At 37.9% G+C, this 12,914-nt stretch overlaps 1 long non-coding RNA gene across 1 annotated transcript; it reads left to right on the top strand.

Moving 5' to 3' along the window:
* The first annotated feature begins 582 nt into the window (after positions 1–582).
* On the top strand, positions 583–8,625 carry LOC137633301 (uncharacterized). Its single transcript, XR_011042169.1, has 2 exons — positions 583–686; positions 8,021–8,625. It is a non-coding gene; the product is annotated as an uncharacterized lncRNA (long non-coding RNA).
* Positions 8,626–12,914: the final 4,289 nt, after the last annotated feature.

Raw genomic sequence — 12,914 nt, 5'->3', positions numbered from 1 at the left:
TTATTATTATTATTATTATTATTATTATTATCTGGTATTCTCATTGTATGTCCTGCCTATGTCCATTTCTCCTTTTGACATGTTAGTATATCTTTTACTTTAATTTATCTCTTTGAACACGATATTGTGTTGATTTTCATCCATATATATATATATATATATATATATATATATATATATATATATATATATATATACATATATATATATATATATATATATATATATATATATATATATATATATATATATATATACACTGTAAGAATGTGTATGTTCTTAATTGTCTCTGATTCTTTATTGGCATATTTATGCATTTATTTGCTAATTTTGCCCCCCCCCCTCCCCAAAAATAAAAATCGAAAAAGTCTTGGAACAAGTCAGAAAACTAGTTCGTAATATAACCTCTTTCTTATCGTAAAATCATTGGAGTTAAGTATGCATTTTATGTATCTTTGCATTCTGTATTTATATAATTGTATTTAACAGAGAGATATGGTGATATAATGATTTAGAAAACGTATTTTAAGATTCCTGTCAAATGTATTCTTCCGCTGTGTTGTTCATCATTACTGAGAGTGACTCTGAGTAAGTTTACCGGTTGGTAAGTGAGCGAAGATTGCCAGTAAAACTTCTCATTTTTTACGACATTTTTAAGTAATTAAACATTACTTATTTTCCCTATGGTAAGTATAATTAAATTATATACCAGATCAGGTATATTATATAATTTTTAAAGGTATTTTCATATTTAAAAAACGGGTATTTCTGTAGGTTGCAGTGTTTGGAGGGAAGACATATTGGTTTTACCAATTTAATAACTTCGTAGGTCCAAATTTAAGTTATAAATGCATAACTTTTTAATAGGATATATAACTGTGAAACAATTTAGAAGCCTTTATTTCAGAGGTTTCTTCAATGTGTTTATCCCTTGTGTGTGTGTCTATATATATATATATATATATATATATATATATATATATATATATATATATATATATATATATATACACTATATATATACAGTATATATATATATATATATATATATATATATATATATATATATATATATATATATATATATATATATATGTATGTAGCTACTCTCTTTGCACCAATTCCATCTCCTGAATGTAGATCTGGGGTTGCTAAACATTTTGACAAAATCTCAATATTGTAAGGTATATTTAATTAAAAGAAATTGACATAGATTTTAATTCAAAAGGTTAGCTTACTATTGCGTGTCTTGCCTAACCTCGATGGGAGGGCTTGGGCTTATAATATCCTGCTTTTCCAACTAGGGTTGTAGTTTGGCTTGTAATAATAATTTCTATGTTTCGGTTTATTCAAGCTTAAGGTCTTGATAAAACTCAAATAACGTAGGCTGAATAATGACGTTTTCCTTAAATCATATAACGCTCAACTATTAAAAATCGGTAAAAATATGATTATTTTTTTTTCCAATACCGAATTAAACTTTGTAGTGGGTTAAATAATAGGTAAAATGTTGGTCGTCTGTCAGCCGATTTTGCACGAACCCCCCCCCCATTGGTTTTCTTGCTTTATTGTGTTCGTATGTTATTCAACACTAAGGAAGAAACCCCATGTGGAAATTAGGGTTTTGGGTGATATAAAATGAAAACTTAACAAATTTCTGAAAACAGTAGAATCCATCAAAACTAGAGGGGCACTCACTAGAGAGCATGCCTTCGCCACGTCCAGCAGTCTTATTTTGCTCTTTTTCTCTACTGCGTACTTCTACTTTGATGTATTTTCTTCAAAATCTAATGGATTTGTCCTTGGGTCATAGCCCACACATCCACCGAGTTTCGTTGAAATTGGTTCCGTTTCTTTTGCTTAATGTTCACAAACTAACAAAATATTTGCCATTTACTTAACATTGCTTTTGTTTTCAAAGTACTGCTGCGTACTTGTACTTTGATGTACTTTATCCAAGATGTTACAGATTCATCTGGGAGTCATACCCAATATAACTACCAAGTTTGGTCAAAATTGGTACAGTAGTTTTTGTGTAAAGTTGCTCGTAAGCAGTCAACGAAAGGACAATGGGCGAATACCTACCTTTAGCAAAGTCTTCAAATTTGGCGAAGGCAAGAAAAGTAACAAAATTTTTCATGTAAAAATAAGAGTGAAACAACTCCTGCGGACTAACTGCCGCTGTTATCTTTCAAGCCCCATTCTCTCGCATTCTATTTTCTATTGAGCTCGGTTTCCTTTCAAACATATTTCTTGATCTTTAACCCTTTTACCCCCAAAGGACGTACTGGTACGTTTCACAAAACTCATCCTTTTACCCTCATGGACGTACCGGTATGTCCTTGCAAAAAACTGCTATTTAAATTTTTTTTTTTTTTTTGCATATTTTTGATAATTTTTTGAGAAACCAGGCATTTTCCAAGAGAATGAGACCAACCTGACCTCTCTGTGACGAAAATTAAGGCTGTTAGAGCAATTTAGAAAAAATATACTGCAAAATGTGCTTGAAAAAATAACCCCTGGGGGTTAAGGATTGGAAATTTCCAAATAGCCTGGGGGTAAAAGGGTTAACATGGTCCGATTATAAAATTGAAAGAAACACGAGGACACCAGGTCGCCTAGATTTGTCGACCTAGCCTAACGTAAAAGCCGTATACTGGTGGCACCCACCCGCCTTACACAGCCGTATCCTTAGCTTAAGCTGAGGCTTAGTCTGTGATTACTTGCCTTAATAGTTGGAGTCGGTTATCAGAATCAGACGTAAAAACGGGGCGTATGTTTTAGGCTCAAAATAGCATTTACCCACAAATCTACCCTTGTAATAGCTCATAGAAAATGCACAGGACATGCTTCTTGCTAGGTCTTTCTAACTCATAGACACTGCCAGGGATGTCAATCTATACGTAAAGTACACGGCATGGAACACTTCCGACACTTTCTTTTTGACGGAGGCACTACATGGTTATGTAGAAATTTCGGTTTCATTGTATATTATTACATACTATTGTAACCTAGGGAAAAACTACTGTTTCTTATAGAAAAAATTACGTTCTCTTCGAAAATGACACTCGTTCCCGTCGCAAATTAATAGTTTCAGAAATAAATATACATCTATATCTTCCAATAATGGGGGACCCCCAGTGGGAACTCGGGGTTTTGGGTGGGGAAAACATACTGGGGAATCGATATATAAACGTAAAACAAGCCTTTTCTTCTCTATACATTACCTTCTTGAAATTATAATAACTGGAGGAAAATACAAAACAGTATATCTGGATAAACTTTGGAGGCGCCGTTACAAAGATTGTGTCATGAAAAAATACAGTAACCAGTGCTGCCAACGTTGATGTAGATCAAATGTTATTTTGTGACCTGTCATACTACTAGGCTAGGTTAGGTGGGTTTGTTAGGTTCTGTGCCCTTTTTTTACATTTTATATATTGAGTAAAACTTATATGGAGAAATTATTTACATTATGGAAATATCTATCATTACTATCTTTAGTAATGTCAACGTGCCGTTGGTAACTCTGTGTACCATACGTCAACGTTGGTAACACTGTGTATTATTGGTAACGTTGCTAATGTTATCGTTCGTTCGTAAGAGAAGTGACACCGTGCATCTTAAAGTTATCCGAATTGGTTGATCTGTTTGTTTCCCATTGAAATGAACATCAAATTCGCTTAATTCACGTTATTTACTATAGAAAAACAATTATATTTCGTTTCCCCAGTATGTTTTCCCCTCCCAAAACCCCGAGTTCCCACTGGGGGTCCCCCATTATCGTAGGATATAGATGTATATATATTTCTGAAACTATTCATTTGCGACGGAAACGAGTGTCATTTTTGAAGATATCGTAATTTTTTCTATAAGAAACAGTAGTTTTTTTCCTAGGTTACATTAGGATGTAATAATATACAAAATTACCGAAATTTCAAGCTTAATTCCTTATTAGTTAAAAATAGTCTAATGATTTTTGTGTGGAGTATATTCGGTTAATATATGATAACGTTAACCCTTTTACCCCTGGGCTATTTGGAAATTTCCAACCTGTAACCCCCAGTGGTTATATTTTTTTTCAAGCACATTTTGCAGTATATTTTTTTTCTAAATTGCTCTAACAGCCTTAATTTTTGTCAAAGAGAGGTCAGGTTGGTCTCATTCTCTTGGAAAATGCCTGAAGTTTCTCTAAAAGTTATCAAAATATGTAAAAAAAAAAAAAAAAAAAAAAAAGTTTTTTGCAAGGACGTACCGGTATGTCCATGGGGGTAAAGGGATGAGTTTTGTGAAACGTACCAGTACGTCCTTTGGGGGTAAAAGGGTTAATTACTAGCGAAACGAATTCCCTATAAGAAATGGACGGGTGCTGGCTAGTTTGGCATTTTTCTCCAAATGTTTAATAGGGGCTGGATCATAATAAATCACGTTACGGTCAATTAAAATGTAAAGTCTATGTCTCACTCTAAGTCCCTTTTATAATTTGGGGAGTTATCGCACTGGGTTGCTTGCATTCGCTTTTGCCAGCTGTTCTGTTTTTTGTATAATGTAATTGTTAACCGTTGTTTTTTAACCAATTTTGAGCTTCCAAATATTTATACACAAGTTCCCGGATGTTGTTCTACAATGGCCATCATTTTTCACTCACCCCTTCATTTTCAGCTTCACCACCATCACTTAAAGAATTCTCCAAGAGGGAATTACAATATTTTGTAGTTTAGTGTAATTGTTCAAAATTTAGTGTAATTTTATATATGTTGGAAATTATGATGAAAACTTTCCGTTCAATGTATATCGTTGCTCATTTGAAAGTAAAAAATATCCCCGAGATAATGACCCATGGGGATCGCAAGCCCAGATCAACATGTACTGCTTTCTAGAACATGGAGCATTCATGTAATGTTTGTGGCGGAACAAAAACCATTAGAAGCTCATGAAGTGAATCATAGATAATAATGATACTTCAATTCTCAGCCACTTACATCAACCATATATTTTTCCAACTGGTTATCTTGTGTTTATTTTAAATTTATCATTATTATTGCTTCTAATCACTCGTTTTGATTATTTTTCCCACCCTTAAAAACCCTGTTTCCCATTGGTGTCCCCATAATTGTCTTACATTATATAAAAAGGGATCCAACAACTCATAAACATGTGGTTTGCCCCATTAACCATGGTCATATATGCATAAGACACGAGATAGGGAATAGGAAAGATATACGGTATGGTTCATGTATTGGGGTAGAAATCAAAGTATCATATATTTACCGTATATTCCCACATTTCCCAGTGGATAACCGTCACTGAACTAAAGATTTTTTTTATTTGAAAAGCAACCGCTGAATATACATAGCCTACTTAATTCCTCTTCATTACGCTGTGACAATTTTTTCCTAAATGCACAGTAGTTCCACTCAGCTCTGCTCCAATGGAAACACGGTACCTTCTAAATGCATTACTATTGGCTATTAGATTTTGGCAGGTTCTTTGCTTGAAGATTTGCTTGTTTATGACCTCTTAAAGCTTGCATGATAATTACCTGTCAACAAAGTTGGAAGGAGGTTATGTTTTCGCTTCTGTTTGGGTTTGTTTGTGAACAGCTTCCTAGCCGCAATTTTAATCATAAAGCAATGAAACTAGCAGGGATTAACTGTTATGTAAAAAAGCTGGTAAGTTTAAATTTTGGAAGGTCAAAGATCAAGGTCATAGTCAAGCAAAATGTACAATTCATGTAATCAGGTATAAGTTTGGACATCGTTGTTACAGACTTCAAACTTGGTTCATATTTGAGTGTGTGAAAATCCACGCCAATTAATACAATTTAAGGTTAAAGGTCAAGGTCAAGCAAAAGGTCAAGAAATAAGGTGATGCAGCTGAGGTCTGGGCTCTACTGAGTGCCCCTATAGTTTGAGTATGCTTTTAGTGAAGCGGAATTCACCTATCAAAACTTCTAATAAGATGGTGGTAGTTACTGCTGTGTTGTGGCACCGAGCTTGCAATTTATTTTCAGCCAGCAGAGACCTTAGATGTTCTTCTAGCATCCCTATCTGGCAGTTTTGATTTTTTTCAAACTGTATATGGTTTTGACAGATTATTGTGTGTAAGTTATTTTAAGAAAGACAAAAGTTTTGCAGTTATCTCTGATAACTGTAATAGTGGGCTAATAGTGTGGGCATCTTGCTTACTCCCTGTTCTTGTTGGACAGCAATACCGTTTGCTTTCTCCATCGCTAGCATGGCTGCATAACTTTAACCAATCAACAGGAAGGGTTCTACTCTTTGGCTTAAATGTACTTTCATTGAAGGAAGCCACTGCAGTGTGTGTTGTGAAAGTGTTGCCAGTCCCCTTTCAATGTCTTCCTGATCCCAGGAAGATGTTGAGGACATACACCTGGTTGCTGTCTCTCTGTAAAGTTCCTATCTTTCCCTGTCCTCATGTCATCAACCAGTGAGAAGGCAAACTTCAAGGTCTTTCTTTCACTGCTGCCTCTTTACTGCAACCTTTGCTGCTACTTTCAGGAGGAGAACAACAAAGACTTTTGAGAAGTCCAGGAAGTTCGACCAATACGAATTACTTTCTCGTGACTATCATTTCTATCCTTGTGGGAGAAAGAGTGCAGTACCATCCTCCTGTGAGTGATGATTGTCTCATTTGGACAGAAACATCAGCCGGCATATATAGGAGGTGCCGGGGTACCCGGAATAGGCATTCTCACACCTGTTGCTAGTGCTCAGTTTTGTATTGGGTTGGGCGTAGTGGTGCCAGGTGTCCACGCATAGGACCCCACGAGATAGATCTACACTCGCTGGATCTCCAAGTAAAGGAGTGATTCAGATTTTGAAGTGAGAGAAAACTCTGGATAAGCATCAGTTACCAAGAACTGTTAACATTTATGGTCACTTTTCAAAGAGTAGGAAACACTGTAGTTTGTTGCATAAAGTTTTGCTTAGACAACACAGTTTCGACTTGATATTTTGACTTTTTAGAGTTCAATTTTAATATAATAACTCGACTTGATTTTAAGAATTGTTTAATTTTGATGTAACTCTAACAGCAGTTTATTTAGGTGCTCTAGGTATTTATTGATTTAATTAGTTAAGTTGCATATCCAGGGAACAACACACACTTCATTAAATGTTCTGTTACTGATGGGTTTATATGAAAAAAATCTTTTTACAATCCTAATATCTATATAGAAATCTGTAAAGGTTATACTTCCAATTCACTAAGAGGAATACAGTAAAAGACAAGGTCCTGTCCTGTGATATTTTTATTGAATCTTACGGGTGTAGGATAGATGGCTTAGGTTGCTTAACCCTTTTACCCCTAGGCTATTTGGAAATTTCCAACCCTTAACCCCCAGGGGGTTATTTTTTTCCCCAGCACATTTTGCAGTATATTTTTTTTTAATTGCTCTAACAGCCTTAATTTTTGTCATAGAGAGATCAGGTTGATCTCATTCTCTTTGAAAATACCAGAATCTTCTAAAAAAATTATCAAAAATATGAAAAAAAAATTTTTATAGCATTTTTTTGCAAGGACGTACCGGTACGTCCATGGGGGTAAAGGGATGAGTTTTGTGAAACGTACCAGTACGTCCTTTTGGGGTAAAAGGGTTAATAAGGTTGTATAGATTTTTCATTGATTTAAGGTAACATTGGCTAATCATTAAAGGTATAAAGGTCACTCATGAATGGCAAAGGACAGTGACATTGCCCTATCAAGCAGGACAATGTCCTAGAGACTGACCATATAGGCATATGATCAGCGCCCAAGCCCGTCTGTACCGACTGAGCTATCCTCAGTTGGTAGAGTCTTTGCAGGCATGGTTTCGGCCGAGTGGCACGAGTTCGAATCTCTGCCCAGCCAAAAGCTATTACCATAAATGGTTTCCAGTGGATATGTATTCCCAAGGTAGAAAAAGGTAATAAATGCCATTGTGGTTGATATTCACATTAATTAAAATCACGAGTGTTGGTGATGTACATAATTTTAATTAACGTCTTTTATTTTTCAGAGTAGAATCATCAAATGAAGAAAGTTTTAACCTGCTCAAAAATGGAATTAAACTGCAAATATACACATTGAGATCAACGTGAAGATCTGCAACGAATACTCATGGATTTACTACACTAAAAAAAATCCAGAATGCTTCTGAAGAAGGCAAATTAATTAGATTAATTTCTGATTTCGAAAAGAGCATGATTAATTTCTGATTTCAAAAGGAGCACGATTAATTTCTGATTTCAAAAGGAGCACGATTAATTTCTGATTTCAAAAGGAGCAACGAAGAATCGTCTCAACAGAAGCGGCCAGATCATCATCAAACTTTTCTGTGATATTGAAAAAGGCTTATGAGGCGTATCATTACAGTAGTACAAATATCTTTTAATGCTCAACTGACTAGAGTTACATTATTATGATTTTAGGTGGTTGTGTATTATATTGGTCACTGCATTTATAATAGATATAGATTTCTATTTATCACAGGTTTTTATCTCATAATTTATTTATTTTTTATCCATTATATTTGATATATATATTTTTATTTATTCAACATAAATGGATGGAGTGAAGAATGCTCTGGGTGATAGGAGAATAGAGGTGAGAGAGGCAAGAGAGCGTGCTAGAAATAGGAATGAATGACGAACGATAGTGACTCAGTTCCGGTAGGCCCAGCTGCTTCCTCTGGTCGCTTTGGTGACCGCGGAGGTAGCACCAGTAGGGGATTCAGCATAAGAAACTTCATTAGTGGTGGATAATGGGGGAGGATGAGCTGTGGCACCCTAGCAATACCAGCCAAACTGCTGAATTCCTCATCAGGCTGGGAGGAGCGTAGTGAGGAAGGGTCCCCTTTTGTTCCTTTGTTTGATGTCTGCTACTCCCCAAAATTTGGGGGAAGTGCCTTGGTAAATAGAGAAATATTTTTCTTCCCAATGTTAATCACGCCAGCTCTGTGAGAGTGGAGTTAGACTCTTTGGGCTGGTTAATCTCCTTTTAATAATAAAAACTCCATTTATATCCAATAGGTTTAAGAGAAATCACTAATTGAAGAAGATAATAAAACAATTTACAGTGAATAAGTAATATAGATTTTTGCAGTGATAATAATACCAGATAATTTAGAGATTATCAAATTGTGGTTATCTCTGGAAGCCGTGAATTTAGATATTAAACCAATTAACTTTTACAAAATCTAGTTGCAAGTATTTTATTAACTTTTAACCTTTAAAGTCAGTGCATGTAAAGCTAATTTTTATTCCGTATTCAATCATATGCATGTGTGTGATACAATTTTTTAAAAGTAAATTCTGGCAACCAAAATCTAATTTGAAATTTAGGTGTAGATCAACATTTATGAGTTCTTGATTTTGTAATTAAGATTCAGATTGCAATTTCCAAGTTATTGAATATTAAACAAACATTCATTTAGTTGCTTGCAAACTAGTAGGCGAATACGAATATACTGAATGATAATGGATTCCTATTGCCTTAGAACAATTAGCTGGAATTATTATAGAAAGGTTAAATGGACTGGTTTTATATGTATTGTAAAGGTGGTTTTTTTTCAATATTAATCTTACCCGATGATCATGTAGCTGTCAACTCTGTTGCCCGACAGAAATCTACGGTCGGGATACGCCAGCGATCGCTATACAGGTGGGGGTGTACACAACAGCGCCATCTGTGAGCAGGTACTCAAGTACTTCTTGTCAACAAGAACTCAATTTTTCCTCTGTCGTGCCTCCGGCTAGACCTACTTGGATACGCTGTTGATTCTGGAGTTATTGTTCACGATTTGGTGATGTATTTGCTCTAGAGTTTAGCCTTCGCTATTCAGGAAGCTTTATCATTAGCTTAGCAAGCTTTTGGAATTAATTTGATTTAATTATGGTGACGAAGAGAGTATGGACTCTCTTTCACTTTTAAATGGCCGACCCTTCCCTTAGACGGAAGTGTTGGTGTCGAAGAGAGTATAGACTCTCTTTCACTTTTTATTTTATATCTCTCCGCCATTTATAGGCCTCTTCGATTAATTCCTTTTATTATAAACTTATAAAAATTATTTTTTGTTTGTTTATATGCGACCTTTCCTAATAGTAGGCGGTCCTTACTTGGAACCGAAGTTAATTAACATTGAGCTCGTCATATCGTTTTTCCTGTTAAGAATTTATGCTACTTTAATTTTAATGTTTTTGAAAGAATTTCTTTGATAGTCTCGTACTGTTTTCAAAGTTGAACTAACGTTTTGTTTAGTCTCCGCAGTTGTTGACGTTCAGAACGTTCAACTTGCGCTCTATCGTTACGATAGAGAGAGAGTATTTCACGGTTTCACGTTGCAGTAAGAGTAAACCGATTCTAGCGTTTCGTTCATTCTTTCTTAGCTTAAATGGTTTTAATTCTAATAAAGGACCTTTTTATTTGGGAAACCTTTCAGTTTTTTTCCTTTAACAAATAATATGTTTTAACGATATATATAATTGGGCTCATCTCTCAGGTTCTAAGTCAAGAGAGAGAGAGAGAGAGAGATAGAGACGGAGGGAGAGAGAGGAGGATAAACGTTTCGTTCAAGCGGGTAACGTTGTTCTCGTTTTTTGCTCTTCTCCCTAGTCGATATAGGGGAAGAAGGTAAAACGTTTCTAGAGTTTTATTCTTGTTCCCAGGCTTTATGCGGTGAGAGATTTTAAACGTAGTTTATTTGATCTAGTGTTTAGTCTCTTTTCCAGCCACTGAATTCTTTATCTTTCATTATGTTTTTCTGTTACATTGTAATACTGTTTTCGCAATTACTACCTTTTAATGAAGGATAGGATTGCGTGTTTCAGGTACAAACCACTTAAAGTTTCGAGTTCAGTGAAATAAGTGCAAACAGAAAATCAAAAGTGATAAAGTGATATGCGCAAAGTGTTACAGTGTTGCGTTCGAGGGTTCGTCTGTTCGTGCCAGTTGTTCACCTAGTCCGATACCTCTTGCAAGCTCCCAAGCCCAGGGGAGAAGTAATGTCGAAGGACTTATGGGTTCCTCAGGCCTTGATCGACGAACAGACGTTTCCCTCCGTGGTTTCGGGTGTATCTACACACGTTGCCGACGTGATCACCCCACCCACACAAAGACGAGAGAGCCCATTTTTTCCTCGTCTGCGGAAGAGGTTTCTCGCAGAAACCATGGACCAAATCTTGCAGCTTTTAAGTACAAGTCGGTCCCTTCCGCGCAAGTCCAACGGCCTAGGTGTAGCCACTGGGTCAGTTCGGACTCGCTGCAGTACGACAACTGCACACCTCCTAAGAGAGGCTAGGTGGTACCGCAACAGGCAGTAACTCCGTCTGTTGCCGCACCAGCTGTTTTAGACCCTCAGTCACAACGGACAGTAGCTCCGTTTGTTGTTGTCTTTCATAGACCCTAGTGGTCCATGCTGCAGACTATACAGTCTCAGCTTGCTCCTTCATGCAGGAGTATCATGCTGGAAGGTTGACAATGCAGCCTGTTAACCTACAACCCGCCGAGGTTGTGCGCTCAGCAGATACTGCGGCTGCCTGCTCCCACCCTCCACCTGTGAGAGCTCCACCACCGATGCGCAGTCCACCCTGCCAGACGCATGTTCTTGCTGCACCATCTGCTAACATGCGTGAGCTACCGCATCAGCAGTGGGAAGGTTCTGTAGAGCTGCCGGGTTCCAGCACTATGCGGCATTCTCCGCAGCCCATGCAGCATGCTCTGCATACCTTACAGCATGCTCTGCATACCTTACAGCATGCTCTGCATACCTTACAGCATGCTCTGCATACCTTACGGCATGCTCTGCATACCTTACGGCATGCTCTGCATACCTTACGGCATGCTCTGCTTACCTTACAGCATGCTCTGCATACCATACCGCATGCTCCTCAACCCACCGCAGCCCCTCCCACGCACCAGCACTCTGCTTTTGTTGTTGCCAGCTCCCACACTCCGACTGCGGAGAAGGTTGACGATGCACCCGTGGGCCTACACCTCCCACGGTTGTGCGCCCGGCATGGCTTCCTGCTCTCACACTCTTGTTGTGAGAGCTCCTCCACCCATGCACAGTCAACCCTGCCAGATGTATGATGACTCCCACACACAGAGCACTCCGTTGCCGTGCGGGAGCTACCACAAGCTGCCGTGTTTTGACACGGTGTGTCAGCCTCCGCAACACACTGTGGTTACCGCCACTCGCCAGCAGCAAACTAGTCAGGCAGGAGTTGAGGCTTCCCCACACAACTTTGGTTGTTGCCAACTCACAAACTGTCATGCAGTTACATGACGTTTCCTTCTGGTCTGCTACTTATACACCAGTGCTGTATGTCCTCACGCTCCTGTTGTGTTTGACAGTTCAGTTTTTGACAGTTCACAGACTGTCAAGCAGTTTCATAACGTTGCCTTCTGGTCTGCTGCTTTTGCACCAGTGAAACCCTCACTGAGAGAACTTAGCTTTTCTCGGATATGGTTCCTGTAGATGAGAAAGTGCTGTTCTCCCTCCTTCTGATATTCCCTTGAGGACTCTGTCATTTGGAGAGGAGTCTTAAGCTGCTTAGCCTCCTATGGACTTTTATTTAAGCATAACATGCTTCCAGGGAGGGTAAATGGTTCCGCTTCAGTCGCTAACCCCGTCTGTTGCCACACCTGCTCCCATAGACCTTGGGCTTGGTTGCAAGACATGCAGTCCAAGCTTAGTCCTTGATAGAGGATTTTTTACGGACGCTGTGGTATCCTACTCACGTCCGCCAGTTGAGATGATTCCTCCACCGGTGCGACCCAGTGTGGGTTGACAGTCGCACGTTGATGTTATGCTACTCTCGGAGGTGGTTGTGGACGTTCAGTGTGTCACTGGGAAGACGTTCAACAACCAGCAGAGGTGTCTTGTTGTGACGCAGTGCGGCAACCTCAGCAAC

Source organism: Palaemon carinicauda, chromosome 42, assembly GCF_036898095.1.
Source record: "Palaemon carinicauda isolate YSFRI2023 chromosome 42, ASM3689809v2, whole genome shotgun sequence".
NCBI classification, from domain to species: Eukaryota; Metazoa; Arthropoda; class Malacostraca; order Decapoda; family Palaemonidae; genus Palaemon; species Palaemon carinicauda.
Note: the sequence above shows the minus strand (reverse complement) of the source record. Positions and strands in the feature narration are given on the sequence as shown.